Source organism: Mizuhopecten yessoensis, unplaced genomic scaffold, assembly GCF_002113885.1.
Source record: "Mizuhopecten yessoensis strain PY_sf001 unplaced genomic scaffold, ASM211388v2 scaffold9685, whole genome shotgun sequence".
Lineage (NCBI taxonomy): Eukaryota > Metazoa > Mollusca > Bivalvia > Pectinida > Pectinidae > Mizuhopecten > Mizuhopecten yessoensis.
Window position 1 is genome coordinate 1,196,060 of NW_018408171.1, and position 13,962 is coordinate 1,210,021.

Consider the following 13,962-nt stretch of genomic DNA (forward strand, 5'->3'; position numbering starts at 1 on the left):
GTCAAGCAACATTTCAAAGTTTGAACACTCGCGTGTGATGTACTGGAATACTCAAATCGTACTGGAGAAGCCCATCGCGAAAGTAAAACTTGACTGATTTAGTTGCCCGAAACTTGCAGAGAGTATTGTTTTACGGATAAGTAAATTGTTAAATATGCCAATGTCTTGATTACGTTGGAAGAAATACGATTGTTCTAAAAGCTTCAATGATGATGAATGGTAATCAAATTGAAATTTGACACATGATCCAACAGCTAAAATGATAGCACAATATATCAACTTGAAATCTTATGTATGGAATGTATGTCAATTTCATTGAATAATTGGTGTTTATTTTTATTCAAAATTTACAAATTTACCTAGTAACTTATATATATACCACATTATCGCCAACCTACTATTCCGCTGACATATAATAAGGTGACACTGGGTTTACTGTTTTATACGATGATTCAAATGTCTTGTATGTGTATGTAATGTGCTAATTAATATAATTATCAATATAAATCAACTACTGTGATCTAATATTTGTTAATGACTCTTTTTTTTAACACACCATAACATACATATCATGCATTTGTTTTCGGTTAAAAAGGTGGGTTTAGAAACATTGGATGTTTGGTATTACACTACATGGGCCTCCATAATGTTACAAAAGTAGTTCCAATGGCAGACTTTTTTATGGTGAAATTAACTAATGACTTGACTTTGAAGTTGTGATTATCAGTCTTTTGGAGCAGTTTCGTTAACTTTCAACAATCCCACTACCTAAAATGAGTTCTAAGGAAGATTTTGACTGATATTTCCTTGCAAATCGACTCTGTTTTGTGTAGATATGTTATTTCCTGCATAACGTGTTATTAATGCTATTAAAACAATATTAACGAACTGAACTTAACTGAAAGCTAATACATACTGTTACTCATATCCTAAGGATCGTAGTGATACCAAAATAAGGGCTATCGAGGTAAAATTCAAGAAAGTATGACCTTTTGTAACTTAGTTACAAACAGACTTTACATGAACCTTAAGGGTGCAGAGAGCGAACGTGAGTGTTGCCCCTGGTGCATCAATGCAGAAATAGTCTTATACAATAAATATTTATTTTGTTTGGCTGTTTTTTTTAATTTCCAAATAGATGTTTCCTTACTTCGTTCGTATTTCTTGACCTTGATGTCAAAACCACACTCCACAATCTGCATGATAAGTGTGTAGTTTTGTGTAGTTGTGTGTAGTTGTGTCTGCAGACATTGTGTCTAGTTCCTGTATATTTAGGTTTTATCCTTGTCCGTATACACAATTTACCTTTTCAGCTTGTAAAATGAACTAGACCAAATTAATAATTAAGGAAAAAAAGACAAATTACCAGCTAATGCTTCTGTATTACAATCTTTTCGAATACCCACTTATGATAACGATACAGACACCTTGTTCGTTTTGTATGGGATTCCAACCCTTCACAAGAATCCTTACAAACAACATTCTATCGCTGGCTCTTCTAGCCGCTCGACCAAATCAATATCAAAACGTCTTACTACCATTCTCAGTACCGTTAAATCAGAGTTACAGTCTTTTTGTAACGCTGTATACCCCAGAAGAATGTGAAGTGGATTTTGAAAATTTTAAATAATATTTTGATCAATCTTGAAAATGTTCTCCTCAAAAATGTTTCTACTGCCAGATCCAATACCAAACAGAAGGCTTTTTTTCTCTTAATATAAAAGCTTGAAGAAGAAAGTCGGAAGGCGATATATCAATAAAGGCATTGTAATATCCAGTCCGCTACTTTGTACCATTCCGTAATATTACCCACTTGATTGCTATTCTGTAATATGGACCAACCGGAAGTGGTATTAAAACCATGCACATGGAACAAGATGGTGTTTGTTGAGTCTGAATGTTAAGCCGTAGTTAATGATGCATTAGGCATCAACACATAAACACTACAGGCATGTAGACTATTTTGGAGCACATTTTGTGGGGAAAACCAATTAAAACCATTAAAACAAATGGGGTAAAAAATGGAGAAAAAAAAGAGAACAAAAAAACATAATCTTTGTTGAGTTCCATGTCAAATTTTCCAGCAGTCTGTTGGCATTCCTATGTAAAAGAAACGGGTTCCCACTTCTTGGCAATTTGTTTCTGTTTCCATATGAGGCTGAATTTTAAAAACTTTAGAACCAAGTCGTTCAATTCCACATTAAGTTATATCGACGATCTACTATCTTTAAATATCAGGATCGTCGATTGTATAGGCATTTCAGACTCCTGTAATGTTGAGTTGAGTCGCTGTTCAAGAGAGTCGCTGTTCAAGAGGTTGAATAGTGAATCAACTACTGAGGTAAGAAAGTTTGTTTCAAAACAAAGGAAAAAAGACGTGGAAAATTCGAGTAGAAATTCTTGTAATTACAGGTCAGATAGAATGTGTTATAACTTATAAGTATTGCGTTAATCTGTTTTGGTTTGTCAATGTTTCATTAAGGGGATTTAAGTAATATGCTACACATCCATGAATTAGTCATCGCACTTCGTTGTTTACAATCTGTTTTATCAGCAGACGGTAGTTGTGACATAACACTGTCTATATTAAGTAGTTTGTGGAAAGGGATATCGTTCTTGTTGAGTATGAATATTGTCCGACAACTGAAGTGTTGTTTAATGATTAGTAAAGTCAGTAACATGTCTCAACAGCGACAATCCTTAACCACGCGAATGGTAAGTTAGTCGTGTCGTCATGGAGATGGTGACAACATGTTTCCTGTCGTACCAAACGGCATTCCGGTTATGTATGATGTTGTCTCCGTAAGCAATAGTCTAAAAGGTAACTTACTCGTGCATCGCACCAGTTATTCGAGTGAGTCGGAAGCGGACAAACAGATCCGGAGATTTACGCGGATAACCCGTGTCCTAGCCTATACATGTTGGAATCTGAACTCATTTCGATATCTTGTAAAACAAACAGTAGAGATCGATACGGCGGTAGCGTTTGGCCTAGTTTCAGGAGGAGGATTTATAAAGCATGCTTCTATGATTGGCATATTTGTCATGTTTAATGTACGACTCCCTAATGAACTGAGCTCGCGTTCTCGATGGCTAATCTTTTGCATCAATATTTTAATTGTAAGGGATCTGTTTACTTGGTCAACTCGTCCCACTTCTTTGGATTCCGGGAAATCCTATAAGAATGGCTATACACAGATTATCTTTTAGTCTACCTTAATCAGTATTTTTAACAATCACACATAATTTCAGTGGCATGGAAACACAAGCTCACAGCTTATACTAATTCCGTTTTCTCTTTAAAATATCGTTTGGATGTTTCTGTTTTAATCCGTTGGGAATATGGTTTAATCATTTCAGAGCAAAACGGTCTATACACTATTTATTTAGCTGGAGTCCATGTTGTGATGTTTTAATTAAATGGACCCAGATAATGTGTTACTAAGAGACGCCACAACAAACAAACAAACAATTATAACATCAACAAACAAACATACCGCAACAAAACTGAAAGGGACATTGACCTACATTTTGTTTGAATCACTGTTTCCCTCGTCACAAATATTTTATGGGTCAAATAAAAACATGTGATTGTCTTCCCGCATCTAAATATTTTCACACCAAACCCACATCATTTCTTAATGTGTTGATCGAGCCTCATTAGTAGATGGGGAACGCTGTAGGTTAACATCGATTTTTCTTTAGGTAATCCTCCACAATTTTGTGAATTGTTACGTCGACAAAACTCGCTGACTGATAATTAAATGACTCAATTCCATTCGAAACAAACGTATGAGAAACGACAGTGAGACACGGGAAGTGCTTGAGAATGGGGTAAGGAAGTCCGTATACCAGTCTGATACAGGAAGTGTGTGAGGACAGGGTAAGGCGGACTGTATAGGAGTCTGATACAGGAAGTGTGTGAGAACGGGGTAAGGAAAACCGTGTAATTGTCTGTTACAGGACGTGTGTGAGAAAGGGGTAAGGCGGATACAAAATACAAGATACAAAAAACTTTATTTAAAGTCGCATACATGTAAACAAGGAACATTAGATCTTCAGAGCTAATATTGCGACAAAAATATGTAAAATAACAATAACACATTATATTACCAGTAAAGGGAGATAATCATATGCATTTGTAAAAAGCAGTAATAATTATCACAGAAAAACAATTATCATATCCCAGGTTTCTAAGTGATAGGGAGTCCCCTCCCTACAAAGGCCCCCGGGATATGACCCTTTTGAAACAATAAATATATAAATATAGCGAAATATATGAAAAGCAATAAATGTGATCACAGATAATTAATACTCAGAATAAGATAATAAAAGACATAGTGAATAAATACTTGTATATCACACAAGAATTACTTAGGATTTAGGATTAAAACACTATCAAGTGGAATATACATACAATGCTAATATAGCAAAGAATACACATTGACAGAATATACACTAATATAGTGTGAAATTGAAAAATGATACCGAAATAAATTAACAAAGTTTGTTAAGTTTTGTAAAAAAATATATTCTATAATGGATGGAATTAAAATACGAATTAAATATTGAGAAAATATAGAAAAGAATTAATACATATACGAAATGAAATGAGACAATAAAAGTATCACACAATCCAAAATGTCAGGGGGCAGAGGTAACCAGGGCACAGAATGAAGTATCACTCTTTATAGATATTGCAAAGGTAGATGGGGCCATCCCAAGAATGGACCAGCCTCCTGAATTCTTTCCTGAAAAGTTCTCAACTTTTCGGAAGTCATTTGGGGAGACTGTTCCACACCCGGACGGCCTCAAAGGCAAACGATTTTTGTTCATATTTCGAAGTCATAATTAAACATCTTAATATTTATAAGGTTATGACTACCTTCAGAGGCCTTACATGTAGCATATCGCTGCTGGTAATAACAATTAAGTGTCTGAAGACCGTTCTTCCTAAATGATTTTATGAACAAAAACTACTTCTTGCATAATTACATACATACTAACTTCACAGTGGTCTATAAAACTAAATATATCACATACGTCATCTCGCCCCGATGAAGCAAGTGTAACTATGGACGAGCTTGACACTGCAAGTGTGGTGTAGAATGACACTAAGACTGGATTACAATATATACAAAATTTAATTTACAAAATATACACTATGGTTGTGTTATTATTTATAAGTAGTATAAACCTTTGCTTTCTAACTCTCACATAAAGTAAGTATAAACAGCAACATGAGAATCACACAAAGCAGATAGATATACTAATACTGAAATTACACAGGTAACTATACACCAATACTACATTACACAGGTAACTATACACCAATACTGACAAAGTCAATGTATAAGTCACTGTATGAAATCACTGCCTGGATACAGGGATCATGACAAGGTTCGTCCACCGCGGTCTGTAGTCCTCGGTCCCGTCTCTCCTATTTGACGACCTTAACCATAACTCATGTGCTGATGGGCCGACAAAGATATCCATACGAGAGGTTTCATGTGACGACCAGTCAGTCCAACTGACATAAAGTGTCCATACAGAGCACGGTCCGTCCACATAAAGTATTCACTACCCCGGTAGCTATACAGCACACAGCACTTAGTTCACACAGAACCTAAAGATGTGGTCCACACAGGACGGTCACCATAAAAATAGCTACTACCTCTGCTAGTTCTTGCAGCCCTCACAAGAGCATTAACAGTACTTGCCTTTCACCATTGTTCCATAGTAGAAGCACAATCTGTAGTTTGTGCTTGCTTACACCTTCTCAATAGCGATTGAGCAAATCTACGTGTGGCTACTCATGGCTACCTGTTGACCCGTAGACGGATGACCAAACTCCGGCTTAGTAAAATAATATTTCAATTACCCATCTTATCAATGAAATTAGGTTAACATTAACAAAAATATATATTAGTGATCGTGACAGCAGGCCAACGACACCTTTACCCCTCTGTCCTGGTATTTGTCACACTATGATAATTATATACATAACCTTACGTCATTCCTTGTATGCCACCCTGTGACTTGACACACCTTTACCCCTCTGTCCTTGTGTTTGTCACACTATGATAACCTTACGTCATTCCTTGTATGCCACCCTGTGACTTGACTCACCTTTAACACGATTCCACACTTTGGTTCAGTTGTGGAGATTAACAGTTTATAACAGTTTAACTACCACCCGTAGTATTTTTGTTTGTACACCACTATTAATACACGTGATATTCACTACCTGGGGTCCTATATATCTATATATATTATCACACTTTGTGAGATTCGCGTTCACCTCCTGTGATGAACGGACCAGCGGTCTTTGCAAGAGGTTTCAGAGCCATTCGAGGGCTAAAGGTATATTCCAAATTTGGTTGTATGTTTAAAATGTTCCCCGTGTCAAGTACAATAATGACTATATCTATGATTGATGTTGGGACCCTATGTGTCTGTACCTTGAGTCAAAGGCGTTTGAATCTCCCCATTTCTCGTCTGCCATTCGTTCTATAATGTTCCAAATTCCTCTTCACTCTTAGTCAAATCTATATCCAGTTTCAGTTGCAGGTCATGGGTTTGCCTTAGTATGATCCTTCCAAGCTTTCTCACGACCATCTGTGTAGTGCCACTAACCACTATCTTCGGTTCAATGTCAGCAGATTCTCTAAATATGTTAAACAGTACGTTTACCCAGTTTTTTGAAGATACGGTCGTTTGGTTTCGTACACCACAGCATTGCTAGCGAATATTCCCGACCTACGCAGTGATTCTGCTCTAGCTTAAACCTCAGTCACATTTCCGCCGATTTCCAAAAAGGCGCCAGGGCGAGGAGTGTTTTGGCCAAAATCGGCCGGCAAGCCGGGGAACCGTAAGAACGCCAGGAGATTGTCGGCCACTATCGGCCGATTTTAAGACGCCGCACGGGTCGCCGGGAGCTTTTAGCGCGAAGATTAAAGTTACCGGTGTCCCCAATTGTTTTCTGGGTTTTTTTTTTTACCCAAACTCATCAGAACCTGCCCGGCAGTCTCTCGTAAGTGTCCCGCAAGGATTTCTGAAGATTGTCTTACGGCTCCCGGTGACACCATAGGGTCCTTTTGGTGTTGACTTGTGTGTTTCCCTATAATATCGTACGCGATACCTACGTATCCCGACAGTCACACTGCCAGGCGAACATCTTCCGGCAATCGTACGTCAGATCCTTGCGATAGTCTTACGGGCTTCTTACGGTATCCTTGCGATAGTCTTACGGGCTCCTTACGGTATCCTTCAGATGTCCGTTTGATTTATTCCAGAAAACTGTTTGCGGGGCCGTGTGGTGCCTGTCTCTAATGTAACCATATTCACGGAAAATCCCAGACATCGGAAAAAAGTCCCCGGTGCCCGACCGATTTCCTACTTCCCGACAGGCGCCCGGCGCAAATGTGACTGAAACATTCACCAATAGCAAAATGACTTCCATCTATGTCCAAAAAGATTTTTTATAAATCTTGGTGCGGTTAAGTTAATGATGTGGCCCGGTCTTTGTTTCAAGAAAGTTCATAAACGTAAGATCCTCCATAGTAAAGTATTACTAAAGCACATAACTTTTTTTATTTACGCTAAAAATACTTTACAATGGAAAATTGTAGTGAATTCAATTACGAAACGTTCGTGAAACTGGACTCATAGCGTATCGAATGCTTTCAGGCACTTTGCTCCCCATTGAAATAATGTTTCTATTCAATTACTAGGTAATAGCGTAGTTTAAACGAACTCGGTAAACCCTACCACAAAGTCCAGGAAAGGACCTAAGATTTGCACGAGTGCCTATTTACAATTTTCTATTTTTCTGGGTCTGTTAATACCCCCGAATTAATGAAGACCATGGATAACTCCTGCCTTTGGAAATATTGCACTGTTTGTTCCTAAACTTCAACTCAATTCCTCTTTGCGTCGCCGGACATAAACCTTTCCAATTTTACTGTTGTCCAATAAAACGTCTTCCTATGATTTAGACGTATGATATCATCACACACAACCCCCTCCCCCTGACCCACCTACTTCAGCTGTACCAGAACGCAATTAAATGCCTAAATGGCGTAACATGGTGTTCAGTTCAGGTATGTCTGTCTCCTCCATTCAACTTACAGGAATGCTGATTAAATCGAATGTCAAAAAACAGTATAAAGAGGACAATCATCCTTGATTGTTACTTTCCTGAAGGCATGAAGGTCTATACAGACCCTAGACTATCATCTTTTTTTACCAGTTCAACGCCTGCGGATTAGAGTAATGTTCTTACATGTTGTGAAAGTATTTATCAACTTCAAAGACAGCAGAAGGCAGCAATTAAGCTGAGAACAACGCGGACAATGAACGCTGATGTAGAGGACCTATTCTTGCGCAAGATGCACTACCTCATAAAGTGAGTCAACGAGAGATAAGCACCAGAAAGAAGGGACGAGATATCAAAAACGTGGAACATGTGCATGTTGGAATCTGGCCCGGTAAATGTGAAAAATCTCAAATTCCTACGAAATGCCCTCATTAGTCGCCTCTTAATTCTGCAGTGGATTTCATATTCACAGCAGGGGGTCCACACTTAGTCGCCTCTTTCGGTTTGAAGGAATAATGCTTGCAGGAATAATGCATGTAATTATCAAATAAGTGAGTGCAGGAGGTAGTGTGGAAGTAAACCGGAGTACCCGGAGAAAACCCATAGGGTCGGGCAGATGACCCCAACATGTTCACGTCCGATCGGTGAATCGAACCCCGGCCGCCTTGGTAAAATATATATATCAGTGTGCGAAACGGCCGAACGTTTTACTTTTGCACTTGTTCACAACATCTGGCTTTTGATGTTTTATAGTGAAGTAATCGTCACTTGGTACTTTGGACACTTCCTCTTCGCGTGACCTTGTTCCTTACAGAAGTAATCGTCAGAACGGCCGTTTGACACGCCAGACGAGTACTTGCTTGTGTAGACATCCTCGATATATCACTCACAAATGATCTTTTCCTTATTCCAGGTTCTATACATTATACTGTATGTATTTGGAGAACTAAGCGTAGTACAACACTTCCACTTTCTATAGCAGTACTTTTGTGGGAAGCACATCTCCCATACTTCTTGAAATCCCTCTTGTTCCTTTCTTTACGTTACACAGAGTTGCTATTGTTAAATCCAGCAGTCTCATTTAATGATCGCTGTCTTGCCTTCTTGATTCTCAACTAAAAATTAAAATGTGGAAGGGCATTAACAAAAAAAGACGCTGGCTGTTTCGGTGTTAATGGGTTCCCATCTTCCTTTTTCGGTGCGGCGGAGGATGTTCAGATGGTTTTTTACTTCCGATTCACTACCGATTAGTTTGGCTATCCAACTGAAGAATTCCATCCACTGAAAATATTTATTTGTTAGCGAATGAAATGCCTTCTTTCAAGTTTACGCTTCCTTTTGGTCCAATGAGCGAAACAAGCTATCCTAAATTATTTAGATACATTTATTGAATCCCACATTACACATAGTCAACCACTTCAGAAATACCTTGTGATTTCTTTGTCATGAGTGTATGTGACGGGAGGGAAACGAATGGGTTTCTTCATTGCGAGACCAACGTATGGAAGCCATGGAGCGAATGTGCCACAACCGATTTATAAAAACATCAAATATGTGATAGAGTACAAAAGTAAATGTCAGTCACAGGATCGATGCCATAAATCGCATGTTCAATAAAATTTCCACTAAATATGGGAAAAATCTGGCGAAGTGAATAGATTCTCTTGATACCTAACATTTCACTGACATTTAACAGTTCAACGCTTTGTGTAAGTCTATTAGAGATAATGATATAAAAATATAAAAAAAAATATGATGGAGATTGATGAAATACACCTTTGTTTCGAATGTAGAATAGCGTATGTTTATTATATACGGATATAACGGCACCCTCGACGGTCGGTAGAGGTGTGAATACTGACTGTGACTGCTCCCTCCTCGGGAATACCATCTCGAGAACTTTGGCGGCACAAAATCGATGGCACTGCACTAGATAAATCTGTCTTCTGTTGCCAATAGCAACCTGTTTCTGGGGAGTCAGAGGTTCGGATGTTCACACTTAACTTAGGCAGAGGTTATGTAATATTGTTGAAGGCAGATATTTAAAATGACCAAGTAGCCAAATCAGTTTTGTCTAATTAGTATTATTAGATAAGAATATGTAATTATCATCAAAATATACATGTTTGTCTCATAAAATATCATACTTTAAAGCAACCTGGCCTGTGACTTTCGAAAAAGTTCAAGCAAAGACACTTTGCAATGTGTAATGTTAAATCAGAGCGCCTGTGAATTTGTATTCAATCGATAATCTTGTGTGTATAATACTGCAAAATAGGTAGATCGATTATCGATTATTTTGATATATGTGTTCTATATAAAAAGATATTGGTGAGATTACAACGTTCCAGGGTGGCTTGTAGAATCAGTACAGTTACATGCGATGCTGTCTTGTTTGTTTGTATCTGTAGGTTGCGTACTGTTGACACAATACTGGATACCTATAAAACCGTACTGTTGGAATGGAATTTCAAAACGACCAAAGATCCACTAAAACACGTCTGAGAGTCCCCTTTCCATATTCTGGGAGGGTCGATTATCCTTTTCTTGATATTGGAGATAATTTTCCCCATTTTTTAAAATAACATCTAATAGAATTGGGTACTGAATATTCTTAGATAAATGTTCTGTTGTTAAGCGGCGTCGTTAATCTCCGACGATCACTGATATAACGGGACCATCCGTGGATTACTCGTCCGAGCCGTCCAGACGTACGCCAGATATAGCTTTATATCAACTAAGATCTAACTGATGTCTCCGTTTCCTCATCAGGTAATGGGTGTTCGTCAATAATTCAGCCATCTGTATTTCAATGATAGAAGACAACTGTATGTTGACATAGGGTATACAAAAGTAATGCTGCTGTGTTTGATAGGTGCATGTAGTTTACATTGTTTTATATACAATAGGTTGTCAGAACAGTACTTATAACTGGTACTTTACTGTTTTTCCTAGTGTTCTATTGATACTTTATGGTACAGATGCCCTCCCTTTTCCCCACAGTCAGTATTGGATAACATGATAACATATTCATGTATCTATGTTGTGAGTATTGTAAATTGTTCACATGCATGACCATAGTATGTAAGAGGGGGTCTTTGACTAGAAGTGTAATCCGGTTTGAATAAAGGCTTTTGTTATTTTTATGGTTGTTTTATCTCTTCCTTTGTAGAATACAAGCCATATGGTCATGCATGTTACAGTGTACCTTGTGTGAGTGGTTTGTAGGTAGTCAGATCACTGGCTATTGCTAAAACTTTGTGATTTTGGTTAACCGTATACCGAAGCCCTAACAAACAGAAAACTAATCAATTATCACAAAGATTTCCTATTTCGGGAAGTTTCCCCTTCGACGGTAGCACAGGTGTCGTTCTACACAAAGCTGGCAGAATTACCGGTTGATTTTAGGGCAAGAAGTTTAAACCTTTAGATGGAATATTATTACTATGTTAAGGCGGTAAAAACGTAGCCCTGATCTAGCTTAACAGAACCCAATTCATGAGGGGATTGAATTTGCAGATAAGTCTTTAAAACAATTATTCAGAACTTTACATACGAAAAGGTTTGGTTTTATTTTGTTAAACGTCCTGTAAACAGCTAATGTAATTTAAGGACGCGCCTCCGTGTGTGTTGTGTAAGCGTGCATGTGTGCTGGAGGCAGGGTATGTTGGTGTATTTGCCTCCTTGTGACAGCGCGGATCTGATGCCGACTTTATAGTGCTATCTCACAGAAATACCATGCCGAAGGTACCCAGCACAGCATTTCATCCGGTCACATTATACTGACGAGTGAACCAGTTGTTGCCATTACCCTAAATGCGAAACGCTAAGCAGGGAATAAGGGAATAACAACAACCATTTTACGGACTTTGGTATGTCTCGGCCTGGGAACGGTTTCCTTGTTTCCGAGAGCCATCCGATTCATAGGTTAACATAACCCATTGCCTTCCTCACCAGGGAGAACGTTTAACATGCCTTTCTCACCAGGGAGAACGTTTAACATGCCTTCCTCACCAGGGAGAACGTTTAGCATGCCTTCCTCACCAGGGATAACGTTTAGCATGCCTTTCTCACCAGGGATAACGTTTAGCATGCCTTCATCACCAGGGAGAACGTTTAACATGCCTTCCTCACCAGGGAGAATGTTAAGCATGCCTTCCTCACCAGGGAGAACGTTTAACATGCCTTCCTCACCAGGGAGAACGTTTAACATTAAAGCTAGAATGAAGTATTGCCAAGCAAGGCGTTAGGAAATTAAAGGTAGTTAGAAGTAAAGAGAAATATAAAGATCCCAAAAAAATGCAACGGGTGCAGCAGATTTATTCTGGTCGCTTTTGTATCCCCAAATAGAGGACACAAAGGAAAATCCCCACCTCTGCAGGGGGTACCACATACTACGATATATGTAGTGGTTAACAGCAGACGTATTTCTTTTCTCGATCCCCGACCTACAGGGGTGAACTGTTCAGGTAAAACATCACTGACCGATGACTCTGTTTCTTCTAACGTAACAGAACGGTAGCCGTATAAATATCTGGTTCTCGAAATTAAATACTCTTAAATATGGGAAATTGAATGATGCTGGTGGTTCTGGTGGTCACAGTGATTGGCATCACCCACTGCTGCTACGAGTTTGTTTTTATTTGACCAGATGTCTGAACTTCGGTATTAAGAATCCGTTTCCATATATGGTTATGTAGTTGTTTTTCTCCACTCAACAATCCTAAAGGTCATCCAGTTTTAAATCGATAATCATAACTCTTTATATGTAATTCTGTCTTTCTTTAACGAGGATTCCATACAGCCCGGAGGCTACTAGATGCTTTCCGTTTCAGTAAATCTGTTCCTCTCTGTAAATATAGATGAAATACAATTTGCTGATTTCTATCAAATATGATGGTTATGTATCTTCTAAAAACGCTCCTAAAGTCACTAGGGTGTTTCATTAATGAATGGAATTGCACACTAAGTAAGAATGAATATTATCACCTGTTTCATTTTTTCAGAAAAGTAGGACAGTGGTGTCAGTCCAGAGGACTGGATATCCCCATATTTTAAAAGTGATAAACATCAAGTCACCAAATATTCTCCAGTTTCTATGACGTCCGTCTCGTGCAAACTGCTATTCATAGTTGAATTATAGATAACTATGACGGATGAATTTCCATTGGCACAGATCAGCATCACGGCTATTGCTCCCGTAGATGATACGAGACCCAGCCGTTGACAATAACTGACTGCATCGCCAAAAAAGGTTGAAAAGGAAAGTCAGGTAGATACTATTCTACTTAGGTCAGGTAGATACTATTCTACTAAGGTCAGGTAGATACTATTCTACTTAGGTCAGGTAGATACTATTCTATTTGGGTCAGGTAGATACTATTCTGCTTAGGTCAGGTAGATACTATTCTACTTAGGTCAGGTAGATACTATTCTACTTGGGTCAGGTAGATACTATTCTACTTAGGTCAGGTAGATACTATTCTACTTGCCTTCTCCGAAGTATTTGACAAGGTGCCCCCCATAAAATGCTACCGCGCAAGCTGGCATAGTATGGCTCTTAGTTGGATGAAGAATTTAAGTATTGGGTATGCAGTCTCGAGATTTTCACACCACAATGCAGATCCAGCAGCTACGGATTGGGCAAAGACGTGTGATTTGGTTTTATGGAGTTTAACGTCCTATTAAGAGCTAAAATAATTTAAGGATGTGCCTCCTTGCGTGTATTTGATATGCCTCCATGCGTGTATTTGATATGCCTCCTTATTCTACTTGGGTCAGGTAGATACTATTCTACTTGGGTCAGGTAGATACTAGATTACTTGGGTCAGGTAGATACTATTCTACTTAGGTCAGGTAGATAC